General features: G+C 44.3%; 1 non-coding gene across 1 annotated transcript; it reads left to right on the top strand.

The window, feature by feature from the left end:
- Positions 1-16,602: 16,602 nt before the first annotated feature.
- On the top strand, positions 16,603-16,709 carry LOC135152486 (small nucleolar RNA R71). Its single transcript, XR_010291662.1, has one exon. It is a non-coding gene; the product is annotated as a small nucleolar RNA R71 (small nucleolar RNA).
- Positions 16,710-17,971: the final 1,262 nt, after the last annotated feature.

The following is a 17,971-nucleotide window of genomic DNA, read 5'->3' as shown; positions in this document are numbered from 1 at the left end:
ACCATGGCTTCACACCCGTATGTTAGGGTGAATGGGGTTTCGCCGGTGGTAGACCTTGGAGTGGTGTTGTAAGACCACAACACCATGGGAAGCTCTTCCGGCCAGCATCCCTTTTTCTCTTCTAGTTTGGCTTTCAAGGTGTGCTTAATAATTTTGTTTACGGCCTCCGTTTGACCGTTGCTCTGAGGGTGGCACACTGCGGAGAAGCCTTTCTTTATGCCAAGGTTTTCACAGAATTTCATCATTTCATTGCTGTCAAACTGTTTCCCATTGTCTGATATGAGCTTGTAGGGAACCCCGTATCGACAGACGATCGCGCGACAAACGAAGTCTACCAACTTCCTTGCAGTGATGGAAGCTAGGGGTTCAGCTTCAGCCTATTTAGTAAAGTAATCTACAGCCACGACTGCATATTTCACCCCTCCTTTCCCTTTTGGTAATTCACCAATCAGATCTATACCCCAAACAGCAAACGGCCAGGGGCTTGTCAGGGTCTTCAGGGGTACCGCGGGGCTCTTGTTTGTATTAGAGAACCTTTGGCAACTGTCACAGGCCCTGGCGAAGGCATGAGCATCCTTGTGGAGGGTAGGCCAGTAGTAGCCTTGACGGAGGATTTTGTGAGCGAGGGAGGCACCCCCCGAGTGATTCCCACAGATCCCTTCATGCACCTCGCGCATAACGTATTCACATCTTACCCCAGCAACACACCTGAGGAGGGGCCGATTGAATCCCCTTTTGTAAAGGATTCCATCATAAATTACATACTGGGCTGCCTTGTACCTCAATTTCCTGGCCTCGTCCTTGTCTGTAGGCAGGGTTCCGTTGGCTATGTATTCATGGATTGGGGTTGTCCAGAGGTTAGTCTCATCAGCTTCAACATCCATGACTTCAATTTTGGGGATGCTAGGCTGATACTGGATTTCGAGTGGGATCACCCCGAGCATGTGCGCATCCCTTTGAGAGCCTAATTTGGCTAAGGCATCAGCATCCGCATTCTCAGACCTTGGTATTTGCTCTAGCTTGATTTCCCTGAATTTCCCAATTAGTTCTTGGGCATACCGCATATAGAGATCGGTGCGGGGACCCCTAGCTTGGAAGCCTCCTCGGATGTGCCAGACTACCAGCATAGAATCACTGTAAACATTCATATTTTCCACTCTCATCTCCAAGGCCAGCTTCAGGCCAGCTATTAGGGCTTCATACTCCGCGTCGTTGTTAGTGGCATTGAAGTCGAAATGAATGGAGCTTTGTAGCTTATGGCCTTCCGGACTGACTAAGACGATGCCAGCCCCGGCCCCATTTCCATTTACAGCCCCATCGACGTACAGGTTCCACCAAGGGGAACAATTCTCAGGTATGGCTACTGGAGACTGGGGTTCAGGTATGCATTCCATCCCTCCGACTTCAAAAGTGGGTGGAAATTCCAAGATGAAGTCCGCTAGTGCTTGCCCCTTTATTGCGGTTCTAGGCTTGTACTCTATGTCAAACTGGCCCAGCTCGACTGCCCATTTCATGATTCTTCCCGTGGCTTCTGGCTTGTGCAAGACCTGTTTGAGAGGGAAGGATGTTCGTACTTCAATCTTGTGAGCCTGAAAGTAAGGCCTTAATTTGCGGGAAGCCAAAATTAGTGCGTAGTCTAACTTCTCCATGTTTGAGTAGCGGGTTTCAGCATCAAGTAATCTTTTGCTCACATAGTATACTGGCTGTTGGGCTTGCTCTTTCTCCTTGATCAGGACGGCGCTAATTGAGAACTCGGAAACCCCTAGGTAAAGGATCAAGGCTTCACCCTCCGTTGGCTTGGCCAACAGTGGCGGGCTTCCAAGTTGCTCCTTCAGCTTCAGGAAAGCAGCCTCACATTCTGTCGTCCATTCAAATTTTTGCCCCTTTTTTATGGCTGCAAAAAATTCTCTACATTTGTCTGAGGATTTCGAAATGAACCGGTTTAGGGCGGCGACCCGGCCTGTTAGGCATTGCACCTCCTTTATGTTCCTAGGCGACCTCATTTCAATTAAGGCCTTGATCTTCGCAGGGTTAGCTTCGATTCCCCTGTGATTGACAATGAAGCCCAAGAACTTGCCGGATTCAACCCCGAATACGCATTTTTGGGGATTCAACTTCATCCTGTAATCCCTCAGTATGTCGAACATCTCTGATAAGTGTGTAACATGATCGTAAGCTTCCTTTGATTTTACTAACATGTCATCTACATACACTTCCATAGTCCTTCCAATCTGATCTTTAAACATCTTATTGACCAGCCTCTGATATGTAGCCCCGGCATTTAGTAACCCAAACGGCATGCCTATATAGCAATAAAGCCCCCTGTCAGTGATGAAGGAGGTGTGTTCCTGATCTGGCTCGAACATGGGGATCTGATTGTAGCCCGAGTAGGCGTCCATGAAGCTTAACAGTGCATGCCCCGCAGTGGAATCCACCAACTGGTCGATTCGAGGGAGCGGGAAGCTGTCCTTAGGGCAAGCCTTGTTCAGATCAGTAAAGTCTATGCATGTTCTCCACTTTCCGTTAGGTTTTTTCACCAACACTGGGTTTGCTAGCCATGTGGGGTAAAAAGCTTCTTTCACTAGGCCTGCCTTCAATAGTCGGTCTACCTCTTCTTGAAGAGCGGTAGCCCTTTCCCCGCTAATTGGTCTTCTCTTCTGTCTGACTCCCTTCCTGTCTGGGTCAATATTGAGGTGGTGGCACATGACTTCCGGGTGAATCCCGATCATATCCGAATGGTTCCAAGCGAAGACGTCCAGATTATTCTTTAAGAATGCGGTCAGGGTTTCCCTTAGATCCGGCCCCAATTGCTCCCCAATTTTTAGTTCTCTAGTGGGGTCGGACTCATCCACCAAGATGGACAGGGTATCCCCGGCTGCTCCAGTCTTCACCTGGGTTTCCGGCATCCTCGGGTCGAGGTCGATCTCAACGGTAACCTCTTTGTTGCCACCCTCTTGGGGTTGCGTACCCAGGATTTCATGAACGGGAAGCCGTGTTCGGTTTCCGAGTTGATAGGTTACCATAGCACTATTGAAGTCACAAGGTGCCTCGCACTGATTTTCTTGCTTTTTATTTTGGGGCTGTTTTTGACCATCCCCCTCACAGTCACTGTCAGTAACATCTTCCACAATCCCTTCTACCAGGGTTTCAGCTGTATCAATATTCTTCATTGGGAGTGCATCCGTGGGTGCAAGCCTTTCATGCACGGCATGCGAGGTTTCTAGATAAGGATCTTCCCCCGGGTGTTGCACGATAATCACCATGTTGCAGGTTGCTTTCACAAACTTTATTAAAACCCTTCCCTGAGCCTTGGTTTTGGGTTCCTCTTCAATATCCACCTGCTTGTAACAGCTCTCCGGGATGTCTTCATCCATTTGTTGGGCTTCTTTACAGGCTTTTACTGCGGACCTCAAAGCCTTGCTATAACATTCCCGGGAGTCAGCCTGACATCCTCGTACACATCCTACCCCATTGGGGGTTGGGAACTTCATGGATAGGTGGTATATTGAGGTTACAATCCGCATGTCCCTTAAAATAGGTCTGCCCAGGATCCCGTTATAGGAGATGTCTTCATTCACTACCATGAACTCTGCAACCTGAGTGACAGCTCGGGGTTCCACTCCAAGGGTGATCGGGAGTCTTACCCTTCCAACAATCTGGACAGCATTCCCAGTGAAACCATACAGCTCATTATAGCAAGCCATCATATCTTTATCCGCCATTTTCATTCTTTGGTACGCACTGTAGGCCAAGATATTGACAGAGCTTCCGTTGTCGACAAGAAGCCTGTGTACATTGACATTTCCGATCACGGCTGTTACCACCAAGGCGTCGCTATGAGGATGGTGTACCGCGCGCGCATCGCCCTCAGTGAAGGTAATGTCCATGGTCTCCCCTCTGAACATTTTGGGAGGCCTTTCAGACAGATGGCACACATTGGTTAAGGGTGGCCCTCGGGCTTCCCGTACATATCTCTTCATAGCACTGCGTCCCTGGCCTCCCACGAAGGGTCCTCCGATGATCATTCGTACACTACCAGCCCGGGTGTTACGGTTGGCTTCTTGGTTATTTGCCCTTTCAGCTTTCTTTTCCTTATATTTCTTGGCCTCTTGGGCTACAAACTCCGTCAGGTATCCTGTCCTGATAAGATCCTCTATGTGGTCTTTAAGATGAACACATTCCGCCGTGTCATGCCCGTTCAAATCGTGGAAAGCACAATATTTTCCCTGATCTTTCTTTCCAGGGGGTCCATTTCGAAAGGGCTTCCGGAAAAGTCTCGCCTTGTCTCCGACCTCAAAAATGTGATCTATAGAAGCTGTTAGTGGTGTGTATTCGTGGTACCTCGCTTCTCTTGTCTTCCTCATTGTCAACCTTGACTTGTCGAAGCCCTGCGTGCTGGTCGTGTTCACCGTAATGGGGGAGGTCTTGCCATCTCGACTCGAGGGCTTTTCACCAGCAGGCCTTGTGTAGGGATTCCTCTTGTAGGTGTTCCTCCTATCTGGGCTGTAAGACCTATCCCTCTTGTTTTTCCAGCTGCTACGGCTTTCAGACTTTGACTCCTTTTTTAACTTAGCCAGGGATTCCTCGATCACCTTATGGGGTTCAGCCCTAGCAAAGAAGTCAGCTAGGGTTTCAGGCTCTCGCCCTTGCAACTCCTTCCAAAAGTCTGTTCCAGGCCTTACCCCTGCTATCAAGAAGTTCTTCAGGGTTTCCTTTGAAGTTGGCCTAACCCGGGGTACCTCTGCGTTGAAGCGCTTAAAATACTCTCTCAATGTCTCATGTTCCTTTTGCTTAATATTGGCCAGAGTGTTGGCAGGTGGGGCGTAAGTGATGGAAGCCCTGAATTGTCCCACAAACAGTTCGCACATTTTCCTCCAAGAGCTGATGGAATCAGCGGGAAGCCTTTTGAACCAGTGATGAGCGTCATCCCTGAGGGTTGCAGCCAACAAGCGACATTTTGTGAGGTCCGGAATCTGGTAGACCTCCATCTCAGTGTCAAACCGGCTAAGATACTCCACAGGATCCGTGGTTCCGTTAAATCGCAGGTCGCCAACCCCCCTGTAGATACGAGGTAGGGGTGACTCCCTAACCTTCTTAGTAAAGGGTGACTTTACGGTAAGCTCGGCTTTCGACTTCTTATCGGCTTTCACCTTCTTGAGGGCTTCCAGCAGTTCTTCCATCTTGCATCTATCATCCCCATCATCAAGTGCAACCTCATAGTCATCATCCAGGGGCTGATCTTTCTTTTTGCTTACTTCATTATCATTGTGCGACCCTGAGCTTTCCTCATCGTCATGAATGGAGATAACCTTTGACGGCCTTTGGTTTTTATCCTTTGACCGAGCTTCAGACATGGGCTTCTCCGGTCGTTGACTGGGAGGAGCCCTATGTTGCGAGCCTTCAGGTCCATCCCCGTTAGGGGCCTTGTTGCCAAGCCTGTGCCGCAAGTCTTGCTCGGTTAGTTTCCTCCCAAGGCGGTCGAACACACTAGCGGCCTGCGAGTGCTCTCTATCATCCATTTCGGGGTTAGCTTCTTTCTCAGGGTTGCTACCTTCTTTCCTGCCGCCTTCTGCACCGAAATCTAGCTTGGTGGGAGTCACCTTGCTAGCCCTTTTCGACCTTGCTGACTTTCTTTTCAAGGAGGCAATCCTCCTGCTCATTCTCTTCATTTTTGCTTTCATCTCCTCGCGGGTCAGTTCTCCGCTTGGAAGATCACTTTCATCCTGCGTAGCGCCTTCCGGCGTCTTGGGGTTTTCAGTGTTTTCGGGAATTTCTGACATCTCTCCTCTCTAAAATCAGTAATCCCCTCCTTCTAGCGCCAAAAAGTGTTGTGAGAGGAATTGATACAACACCCCCAGAACCGTATAGCACAATTATAGGGATATCGGTTACGATTACGAAAATCACGGTTAGCTCTTAGGGGCTACCGTTAACATAAACTAAGAGAACAAATGAGAAACAAGTGTGTTTAAGGGCTGAGCTTGCAAAGAACCAAACAACGAGGCCGGAATTATGGAATTCCGTCCTGCGATTGCCCGGAAATATATGTCACAAAGGTTACACGTGCCTCTCTTTAGAGTGTAGAACTCGTGAAAATGATCCAAGTCCCTTTGCAAGGCGCCTACATACCCTATATTTATAGGGATCAAGCCCATGTAGTTCTCGATTTAGGACTCTGAAGAGATAAGCTCTTATCCCCTCTAGTTTAGGATAAAACAGCCTTCTTTCAGTAGTTATCCAGAGGTATCCCACTCCAAGTAGGTCACTTGAAGCCTTCATCTTGCATAATTATCCGAATATTCTTGAATTATCTTCCCCGATTGTAATTATCTCCATAATGCACGTATTTATCTCTTAATTCGTAGACAAATAATAGCTGATACACTCCTAATATGTCTCCAATTCGTCCCCCTTGAAACAAGGAAGAAGAGTCCTGCTTGGAGTCTGCCTGCCATTCTGCCCAGGCGGCGGAAGCCCTGCCAGCGGCATCCCCTAGCTGCAGCCCCATAACTGCAAGCCAGGGTGCACTTAGCGGTAACCCCTAACAGTGGTAACCCCTAAAGCGCCTTCAGGTGCAACCCCATTATGATGGCAGCCTTCAATGTGCCTCCAATGCAAGTTCATACACCTTCTTGTACATCTTCAATGATCCATCCAGCCATGGCGAAGCCCATTATTCTTAACCAAATGATTCCAATAAGCCCAAGTGAAGCCCAAATAATATGATGGGCTATAAAATAAGCCCAGGGAGATTTTATGGCACAACACGCACCTATGCAATAATGTATGAGTAATTTTCACTGCTAAGACAATTAACAAGAATGGGTTCTTTTATACTGCTAACTAAATTTACTAAACAAAATCAGAATAGGAAAACACATGAAATTCTAACTTCATTATCGAATTCATCTAGAATTGAAATTACTGATTAACATGTGACTGTTGATCCTAATCAGACAACACGAAAGTAATACATGCCAACTCTCGTTGCACACATATCATACTGTTGTGCCATAAAATCTCCCTGGGCTTATTTTATAGCCCATCATATTATTTGGGCTTCACTTGGGCTTATTGGAATCATTTGGTTAAGAATAATGGGCTTCGCCATGGCTGGATGGATCATTGAAGATGTACAAGAAGGTGTATGAACTTGCATTGGAGGCACATTGAAGGCTGCCATCATAATGGGGTTGCACCTGAAGGCGCTTTAGGGGTTACCACTGTTAGGGGTTACCGCTAAGTGCACCCTGGCTTGCAGTTATGGGGCTGCAGCTAGGGGATGCCGCTGGCAGGGCTTCCGCCGCCTGGGCAGAATGGCAGGCAGACTCTGTTCGGTGAAAACTACACTACACGCAAGCGCACGTGATCACAAGTAATATATTTGTTCGTTCCCACAGAGACTGGTGAATTAAGAATACGCACCTATGCAACAATGTATGATCAATTCTCACTGCCAAGACAATTAACAAGGATGGTTTCTTTTATACTAATAACTAAAATTACTAATCAAATTCAGAATAGGAAAACACATGGGATTCTAACTTCATTATCGAATTCATCTAGAATTGAAATTACTGATTAACATGTGACTGTTGATCCTAATCAGACAACACGAAAGTAATACATGCCAACTCTCGTTGCACACATATCATACCAATCAAAATCCGCAATTAAGACAGAAATCTCATGGACACCAACAAAGCTCAGACCCTATATCTCTATAGCGGTAGTGTAAGCAGAGAGGTTTAAATAACAAGTCATCTATCGTGATTACACAGGGTGATAAAAATAGTTCAAGTCTACCACAAATTATGTTTCATTCACATAATCCTATGTTTACATGGCATAGTTCTAAATTCAATCATCCACTCTCGCTTCAGAAAGAATTAACAAACAACTTAGAAGTTAGCTACGCTCCTAAGAAGAATAAGCACGGCTCATGCAAAGAAATCAGCGTACGTCACAAAATCAAGTAATTATTATTCGTTACTAGACTACATCGATAAATCCATTAGAATCCCATGAAGGCGGTTAGTTCATAATCGAACTAATCGACATCATGGGTTCTAATGAAAGCATGATAAATAAAAGACAAGAATTAAACGAAATAAAAATGCTTGAATTAATAATAATAAGGATCACACGTTACAGATTTGATGTTCACGATCTTGCTCGAAACTGTCACTTCCTCGCAAAGAACGATCCAATACAACTGATAATGTGCTTTGATACAAAAGAAAACTAACTATGAAATTGTTTCGATATTCTACGATAAAAACTACTTCTCCGAGGCTAGGGTTTTTACACTTGAGAGATTAAAATGCTTTGACTAAGTCAACCGGGCCTCGTCCCTGCGAAAATCCATCAGCAAAGCTATAAAAATCGGCCCGGAACACTTCTGGAGGGCGCCACCGCGCTATACTAGCGCGGGCGCGCTAGTGGCAGCAGTAGATAGCGCGGGCGCGCTAGAGGTTAGCGCGGGCGCGCTACTGTCTGCCACTGGCAGCCCAATTCTTCGTTTTTCAGCTCGTTCTCGCGTGCATGTCCTTCCTCGCTCTAGTACCACTTCCGTAGGTGATCACGGTTGCATTTAGCATATGCAACAAGCCCTTTAAACCCCTAGATAGCTCTAGTGGACGAGTGTGCTCTCGTGAGGGTTTGTAGAAGATATACCCACAAAATCCCAAGTCGCGATGAATCCACAATTCTCTATTCTTGCAAATAATGCACTAAAAACAACCTAAAATGATAGAAAATCACTTCATCACCTCAACTCGTGACCTGCACAGAAAAACAATAAAAACACATCAAAAGACACTAAACACTTAAGTACAACCAACCAATTTAAGTGGAAATGAAGGCCTATAAGTGTGTATAAATACCACTTATCACACCCCCAAACTTAAACTGATGCTTGTCCTCAAGCGTCAACGACACTATACAATAATACAATGCAATGCATGAATGCAACTACGTGATGAATGAGTAAACTATGAAGTAATTGCCTTGCCAATTATAATACCTCAGATTGTGCTAATGTTCTCGAATTTCATCTCTCTCGCTACCAAGTCAATTACTCTTCTATTTACAAGTGTGGAGTGCCCGTGTGTGCAAGCATGCTCTTTTATTGAGACAAGACAAAACTACTACTCCCACAGAATCCCAATCAAGAATCGTAAAAGTTTAAAACTAACACCCCGTCACTCAAGTCCAACTAAAGCCAAGGTCCCAAAGAATGTCCACACCCTTCTATTTTATTCACTATATATTTTTTTTTTCTTTTTCTTTTTATTGGTGATTAATTGCTCGGTCTAGGGTCAGAGCGCTTCGCAGTGTAAATGCGTTACGAACACCATAAGACTTCACACACCAATTATTCACTTTATTCTAGTGGTTTATTTAACTGTGCAATGGTTGAGATCCTTAAAGATTTATGCACTAGTACCCATGTAGCGAGCGTTGGGTCAACAATCCCAAACCACGAAGGGCTTTAGGTTGTTAGGCACAAAGTCCCCTCAGACTTAATTACTCGAGTACTAATGAGCTCAACCTAGTTAATTCTACCACTTATTTTTTTAGTGAATTTATTTACTACTCTTTTTTTTTTTTTTCTTTTTTTTTTTTTTTCTTTTTTTCTAGAAAGGTATATCTACTCCTCAGTTCCCCCAAACTTAAGATTTACAGACTTAAGCTGAAGGATGCTCAATTCAATCCTAGAATTCATGGAATTTCGTCTAAATCCTATCTCAAGAACATATGTGAATTACAATTTCCAACACAAGCAATTTCCAAGTACTAACCTAGCATTGCAATTGAAACTACTAATCAAGAACTACGCACATAACTCATCATAGGCAATTAACTTGGCTTAACTTCATAATTCATGCAAATGCTCGTGATACTAACTACGACAATTACCACTAAACATGTAAAATAAAAAAAATTGAGAAAAATTAGAAAGAAAACGTGAGAAATAATCAAAGCAAAATAAAATAAACGTGAACTACATGATCTAACTAACACATGCAAATAATAAAAAAAAACTATCTAATAATATGCTCTTCCTTAGATTACCACCCCCAAACTTAAAATATTCAATGTCCCCATTGAAAGTGATAAAAAGGCTAGAGCACCCACATACCTACTCGGAGTCCGAGTCCTCCCCCTCCTCTGCTGGAGGTGAATCAGGTGGAGGATACTGCATCCCTGCTCCGAATACTGGCCACTGAACTGTGACCCCCTGTGCCTGGAAAGCACTACCTAGAGCCTGTGTCAAGTCAAAAGCAAACCTCTGGTGGATGTCATGCATGGTATCCATCCGTCTCGCTAGGCGGCGATAATGAGCATCTCCCATCGGTTCGGAGCTCCTCTCCGTCTGTGAAGTACCAGCTCCAGAAGCTCTAGGCTGCTCCCTCCTCACAAACTCTGGACGTCCCCCTGGCATCTCATCATATAAGTACCCGAGGCCTCGAGGGTGGGGAATTCCTCCATCCCACTCTGTCATCCGACTGATCGCCGAATGATCAATAGGTGTCCCTGGCAACTGTAATTGCTCGTTGGATGGCCAACGAACACCGCTCGATCGACAGAGCTTCGTCACAATTGTGCCATATGGAATGGCACCAGTGGTTCCTCCCTTCAAGAACCTCAGAATCCCCTGATGAATAACATGTCCCAGATCAATATACTTGCCCGAGACAATCCCAAAGAGCAGAATAGCTCTCTCCACTGTCACCTCATGCCCATGTGAAGATGGCATGATGTTAGCACAGATGAAGGCGTTCCACGCCTTCGCATACCGGTTCAACGCGGCTGCTGGAAACGAAACATGTGCCGGCAAAGGAGGTGCAGTCATCTTCCAATGCGTGTCCGGTACACACATGTCATACACCAACCGCTCAAAATCAATTGGATCGTCATCAAAACGGCGTTTGGCACGCCCAATCCTCTCAACCACCCAATCTTCTTCATTACGGCGCTTGGCACGCCCCCCAATAACTCTACGGATCGCCTCCGCACTATAATCAACACGGATTCCCCGCACCACCGTGAATCCATCGCGATTCTCCTTGGCATTAGCATAAAACTCTCGAATAATAGCCAAGGGAACCGCCTCCGGAGCCTCGCAAAAAGATTCCCAACCCCGCTCTTGAACCATGTTCAAAAGCTCACCATCCTCCGCCGTGGGTAAGAATCCCCTCTCCTTGACTAACGACTTATTCATAAGCCGTTGAAACTCGGTTCGCGCACCATCCGAGGTGAACTCAACCTCACCCATCGAGGAAGAATCGCTAGATGCGGGGGCTTGGGTGCTTGTTCCTTGTGATCTTCGGGCTCTTTTGGGTGCCATTGGTAAAGATTTAGAGTTGCAAGAGATTTGTGTGTAGTGGGTTTGAGAGATTGGATGAAGGTTGTGTGTATGGATGTGTATATGTAATTAGGGTTTAGAGAATTATAATGAGATTTGGATATGGGTTTTGTGTTTATATAAGGATTGTAGAGTTGAGTTAGGGTTTTATGGGATGTATTTCGGGCTAGGCATGCAAAATTAGGATTGTGGGCTTTTAAAAACGAAAAAAGAAAATTTTTGGGTGAAAATTCGGCTGACTCGGCAGTCAGTAGCGCGGCCGCGCTAAGTATAGCGCGGGCGCGCTGTGCAACTTAGCGCGGGCGCGCTGACACTAGCGCGGGCGCGCTAGTGTCTGACACCCGGGGGCTGAATTTTTCGATTTTTGTGTTTTTGAGGTTTACAATGGTACAATGTGGTTCCAATGCGTGGGTTGCCTCCCACGAAGCGCTTGTTTAACGTCGTTAGCTCGACGTGAAGTCCAGACTTAATCCGATTCCGATTGAAGAATCGTGGTTTGTACCTCACGATTCACATTTCCGCCAAAGTAAGGCTTCAACCTTTGACCATTAACCTTAAATGATTCATCCGGTGATCTTGCATAGATTTCTACTGCACCGTGGGAAAATACCGTCTTGACTGTAAATGGCCCTGACCAGCGTGATTTGAGTTTCCCTGGAAACAGCTTCAACCGAGAGTTATACAATAGCACCAATTGACCAACCACAAACGATTTTTGTATCAGCCGCTGATCATGCAATCTTTTCACCTTTTCTTTGTAGAGTTTGTTATTTTCATAAGCACGGAGACGAAACTCCTCTAACTCATTGAGTTGCATCATTCGTTTCTCTCCAGCTAATTGTAAGTCGAAGTTCAACTTCTTTAGGGCCCAATAAGCTTTATGTTCCAACTCAACTGGTAGGTGACAAGCCTTGCCAAACACTAACTGAAATGGAGAAGTACCCAACGGTGTTTTATAAGCTGTTCGATAAGCCCAAGCAGCCTCATCTAATCGTAAGGACCAGTCCTTCCTAGAAGGGTTAACCACCTTCTCTAATATGCGTTTGATCTCTCTGTTAGACACCTCAGCTTGACCATTTGTTTGAGGATGATAAGCAGTAGCAACCCGGTGATTTATATTATACCTCGTCATTAAGGTTGTAAATTTCCGATTGCAGAAATGAGAGCCTTCATCACTGATAATGACTCTAGGGACTCCGAAACGGGTAAAGATTTGTTTTTGTAGAAATTGCAAGACCACCTTAGCATCATTTGTAGGTAAGGCTTTCACCTCCACCCATTTAGACACGTAATCAACTGCTAATAGAATATACTGGTTGTTGCAAGAAGAAACGAACGGTCCCATAAAGTCAATACCCCAAACATCAAATATTTCAACTTCCAAAAGCATTTTAAGAGGCATTTCATTCCTCCTAGAAATATTACCTGTACGTTGACATCGATCGCAACCCAACACAAATTGATGAGCATCTTTAAACATAGTTGGCCAGTAAAAACCTGCTTGAAGCACCCTCTTTGCTGTCTTCTCTCCGCTATAATGGCCCCCATAACCAGTGGAATGGCACTCGCGCAAAACTCCCTCAACTTCATTATTAGGAATACACCGTCTGAGAATCTGATCGACTCCTTGTTTAAACAGAAAGGGTTCATCCCAAATATACCATTTCACATCGTGAAGGAATTTCTTGCGTTGAGCATAAGAGAATTCTGGAGGAATGACCTTACTCACTAGATAATTCACAATGTCAGCAAACCATGGCTCCTCTGCCTCAACTCCAAACAACTGTTCGTCTGGGAAGAATTCATTGATTAGGGTGTTGTCGGTCGTTTGTTTGCTGTGATCTTCTAGTCTGGATAAATGATCCGCTACCTGATTTTCTGTGCCCTTTCGATCTTTAATTTCCACATCAAATTCTTGGAGCAATAAAACCCAGCGAATTAGTCTTGGTTTAGAATCCTTCTTTGAGATGAGATATCGAATGGCTGCATGATCAGTATATACCACTACCTTTGTTCCCAGAAGGTAAGACCTGAACTTCTCAAAGCTAAAGACAATAGCCAGAAGTTCTTTTTCAGTAGTAGTGTAGTTCAATTGTGCATCATTTAATGTTTTGCTGGCATAGTAGATAACATGAAACACATTGCTTGTTCGCTGGCCCAGTACAGCTCCTACAGCATAATCACTGGCATCACACATTAATTCGAATGGTTTACTCCAATCAGGTGCAGTGATGATAGGTGCTGATGTCAACTTCTTTTTCAAGATTTCAAATGCTTCCAAGCACTCCTCATCAAATTTAAATGGAATGTCTTTCTCTAACAGATTGCAAAGAGGTTTAGAAATTTTCGAGAAATCCTTGATGAACCTCCGATAGAAACCTGCATGACCAAGGAAGCTTCGGACGCCCTTGACTGAAAGTGGTGGAGGAAGATTTTTAATTGTTTCCACCTTCGCTTTATCGACTTCTAGTCCCTTGGCAGATACTTTATGCCCCAATATGATTCCTTCTTGCACCATGAAATGACATTTTTCCCAATTGAGAATCAGATTAGTTTCCACACAGCGCTTAAGAACCATTCTAAGATTCGTGAGGCATTCGTCATAAGATGTTCCAAATACAGAAAAATCGTCCATGAATACCTCCACATTGATGCCGATCATCTCTGAGAATATTGCCATCATGCACCTTTGAAAAGTGGCTGGTGCACCACATAAACCAAAACGTACTCTTCGGAATGCGAAAGTACCATAAGGGCATGTAAAGGTTGTCTTTTCTTGATCTTCCGGGGAAATAGCAATTTGATTATAGCCAGAATACCCATCTAACAGACAATAGAACTCATGGCCAGCCAACCTGTCAAGCATCTGATCAATAAAAGGCAGAGGGAAGTGATCTTTTCTTGTAGCCTTATTCAGCTTCCTGTAGTCCATGCAAATCCTCCAACCTGTGACAGTTCTAGTTGAGATGAGTTCCCCTTTTTCGTTGGCTACTACTGTCATTCCTCCTTTCTTAGGCACGCATTGTACTGGACTCACCCATGAGCTATCTGAAATTGGATATATGATACCTGCATCAAGCCATTTAAGAATCTCTTTCTTTACAACCTCCTTCATGATAGGATTTAGCCTTCTTTGTTGTTCCACTGAAGGTTTGCTTCCTTCTTCAATGAGAATTTTGTGTTGACAAAAGGAGGGACTGATGCCCTTTATATCAGCTATGGTCCAACCAATCGCTGTTTTGAATTCCCTTAGCACCCTCAAAAGTTTTTCCTCTTCCTCACCTGACAAGTTAGATGCAACAATAACAGGAAGAGTAGAACCTTCACCAAGAAAAGCATACCTTAAGTGATCCGGTAGTGGTTTAAGTTCAGGTTTAGGTGCTTCGATTACTGATGGTTGTAGTGGTTTGTGATCTTCTTTTTGTTCCTCCAAGCCAAGAGATTCGACAGGTGGTTCAAAATTCCTTCTCCAAGGTGATGAGTTAAGGTGATGGATTTCTTCCAATTCTTCTTCACTGCCCCATTCCTCATCATTTGTAAGGATTACTTCTAATGCATCATCCTGTAAAACCCGCTTGCTATTAGCTTCTGCTGTAGTATCAAGTACATCCATACTAAAACAAGATTCCTCATCAGTTGGTAATTTCATTGCATTGAACACGTTGAACGTGACCGTCTGATCTTGTATTCTCATTGTAAGTTCCCCTTTTTGGACATCGATCAATGTTTGCCCGGTAGCTAAGAAGGGTCTGCCCAAGATGATAGGAATCCTTTTGTCTTCTTCAAAGTCAAGAATCACGAAGTCGGCTGGAAAGATTAATTGATCAACCTTGACTAGCACATCTTCAATTATACCCCTCGGATATGTGATCGAGCGATCAGCCAGCTGTAAAGACATGTTTGTCGGCTTGAGCTCTGGCAGGCCAAGTTGTGTGAAGATAGATAGAGGCATCAGATTGATGCTAGCTCCCAAGTCGCACAGACACTTATCGAAAGAGAACTTCCCAATAGTGCAAGGGATAGTAAAGCTTCCCGGGTCTTTCAGCTTAGGTGGTAATTTCTGTTGAAGCACAGCACTACATTCCTCCGTTAAAGCCACTGTCTCTAACTCCTCGAGCTTTAGCTTTTTTGAGAGAATACCCTTCATAAACTTGGCATAACTAGGCATTTGCTCGAGTGCTTCAGCAAACGGGATGTTGATGTGAAGCTTTTTGAACACTTCAAGGAATTTACCAAATTGCTTATCCAGCTGCTGTTTTTTTAACCTCCTAGGAAATGGAGGTGGTGGATATACTGATTTTGACATTGGAGCAGCTGCAGGAATAGCCTTATCCTTTTCAACAGTAGGGTTGGTGCAAATTGTATTTGAAGGAACTTCTGTTGGAATTTCTTGCGGTTCATCACCCTGGTCTTGTACTAATGTTGAGATAGGCCCTGCTGTAGTTTTTCCAGATCTCAGCGTAATGGATTGGACTTGCTCTTTAGGGTCCCTCTTACCTGGTACCTCTGTATCACTAGGGAGATTCCCCTGTGGTCTGCTTAGTAAAGCGTTAGCTAACTGACCGACTTGTGTCTCCAAGGCTTTTAAAGTTACTGCTTGACTCTTGTACATGAGCCTTAGCTCTTCCATGTCAGACCTTTCGTTAGCTGATTGCCCATGATTCTGAAATCCCGGGGGGGTGTGATATGGCTGTTTAGGTGCATACTGTTGTGAATTCCCAGCCTGACTGTACTGTTTAGGTCCCTGTTGAAATACTTGTTGAGGTTGGTTATACCCCTGGTTATTACTCCAGCTAAAATTAGGATGATTTCGATTGTTAGGGTGATAAGTAGCTGGAGCAGGCTGTTGACCTCTCTGAAAGTTGCTCACGAATTGTGCTGATTCACTAGAAATGGCACACTGATCAGTAGCATGAGTACCAGCACATAATTCGCAAATAATGATTGGCTGTTGAATTCCTTGGTGAGCCAGAGAGTCGACTTTCATCGTGAGAGCTTTAAGTTGAGCTGCTATAGCTGTAGACGTGTCAAGATCAAGAATTCCGGCTACTTTCCCTTGAGTAAGTCTTTGAGTAGGGTTCTGATATTCATTAGCCGCCATCATTTCAATAAGATCATAAGCTTCTTCATAACTCTTAGCCCATAGCGCACCTCCAGAAGCAGCATCAAGCATAGGTCTGGATTGAGGTCCAAGACCATTGTAGAAACTGTTTATTTGCATCCAATCCGGCATACCATGGTGGGGACACTTTCTTAGCATCTCTTTATACCTCTCCCAGGCTTCACAGAATGTTTCTCCTGATTGTTGAGAGAATTGAGATAGAGCATTTCGTAGCGCAGCAGTCTTTGCCATGGGGAAGAATTTAGTGAGAAATTTCTGAGCTAGATCTTCCCATGTAGTAATCGAACCAGAAGGCAAAGAATGTAACCATCCCTTGGCCTTATCCTTCAGTGAAAATGGGAAAAGTCTTAACTTCACAGCTTCATCAGAGACGTCATTGAATTTGAAAGTGTCACAGATCTCTATAAAATTCCGTATATGCATATTAGGGTCTTCAGTAGGAGAACCCCCATACTGTACCGAGTTCTGCACCATTTGAATAGTTCCTGGTTTGATTTCAAAGGCTTTGGCTGCGATTGCAGGCCTGACAATGCTTGATTGGATATCATCGATCTTTGGCATAGAGAAGTCCTTCAATGCCTTACTGTCTGGTTGTGCTTCAGGTTCTGTCATTGTTTCAGAATCAGAAGAAGAAGATGAAGATGAATCAATTGCTTTTCTTTTACGGGTTTGAGAACGTGTTTGCATAAACGCGATCCAAGTACCTGAAATAAAGAAAAGAAGAAAAGTGAGAAGAGAATAGAATCCTAGTCAGTGAATTTTAATGCACACTGATGACAAGTACGTAAACTAATTAATTAACACCGAGTCCCCGGCGGCGGCGCCAAAAACTTGTTCGGTGAAAACTACACTACACGCAAGCGCACGTGATCACAAGTAATATATTTGTTCGTTCCCACAGAGACTGGTGAATTAAGAATACGCACCTATGCAACAATGTATGTTCAATTCTCACTGCCAAGACAATTAACAAGGATGGTTTCTTTTATACTAATAACTAAAATTACTAATCAAATTCAGAATAGGAAAACACATGGGATTCTAACTTCATTATCGAATTCATCTAGAATTGAAATTACTGATTAAAATGTGACTGTTGATCCTAATCAGACAACACGAAAGTAATACATGCCAACTCTCGTTGCACACATATCATACCAATCAAAATCCGCAATTAAGACAGAAATCTCATGGACACCAACAAAGCTCAGACCCTATATCTCTATAGCGGTAGTGTAAGCAGAGAGGTTTAAATAACAAGTCATCTATCGTGATTACACAGGGTGATAAAAATAGTTCAAGTCTACCACAAATTATGTTTCATTCACATAATCCTATGTTTACATGGCATAGTTCTAAATTCAATCATCCACTCTCGCTTCAGAAAGAATTAACAAACAACTTAGAAGTTAGCTACGCTCCTAAGAAGAATAAGCACGGCTCATGCAAAGAAATCAGCGTACGTCACAAAATCAAGT

Source organism: Daucus carota, chromosome 4, assembly GCF_001625215.2.
Source record: "Daucus carota subsp. sativus chromosome 4, DH1 v3.0, whole genome shotgun sequence".
NCBI lineage: Eukaryota > Viridiplantae > Streptophyta > Magnoliopsida > Apiales > Apiaceae > Daucus > Daucus carota.
This window is presented reverse-complemented; position numbering and strand designations above follow the sequence as displayed.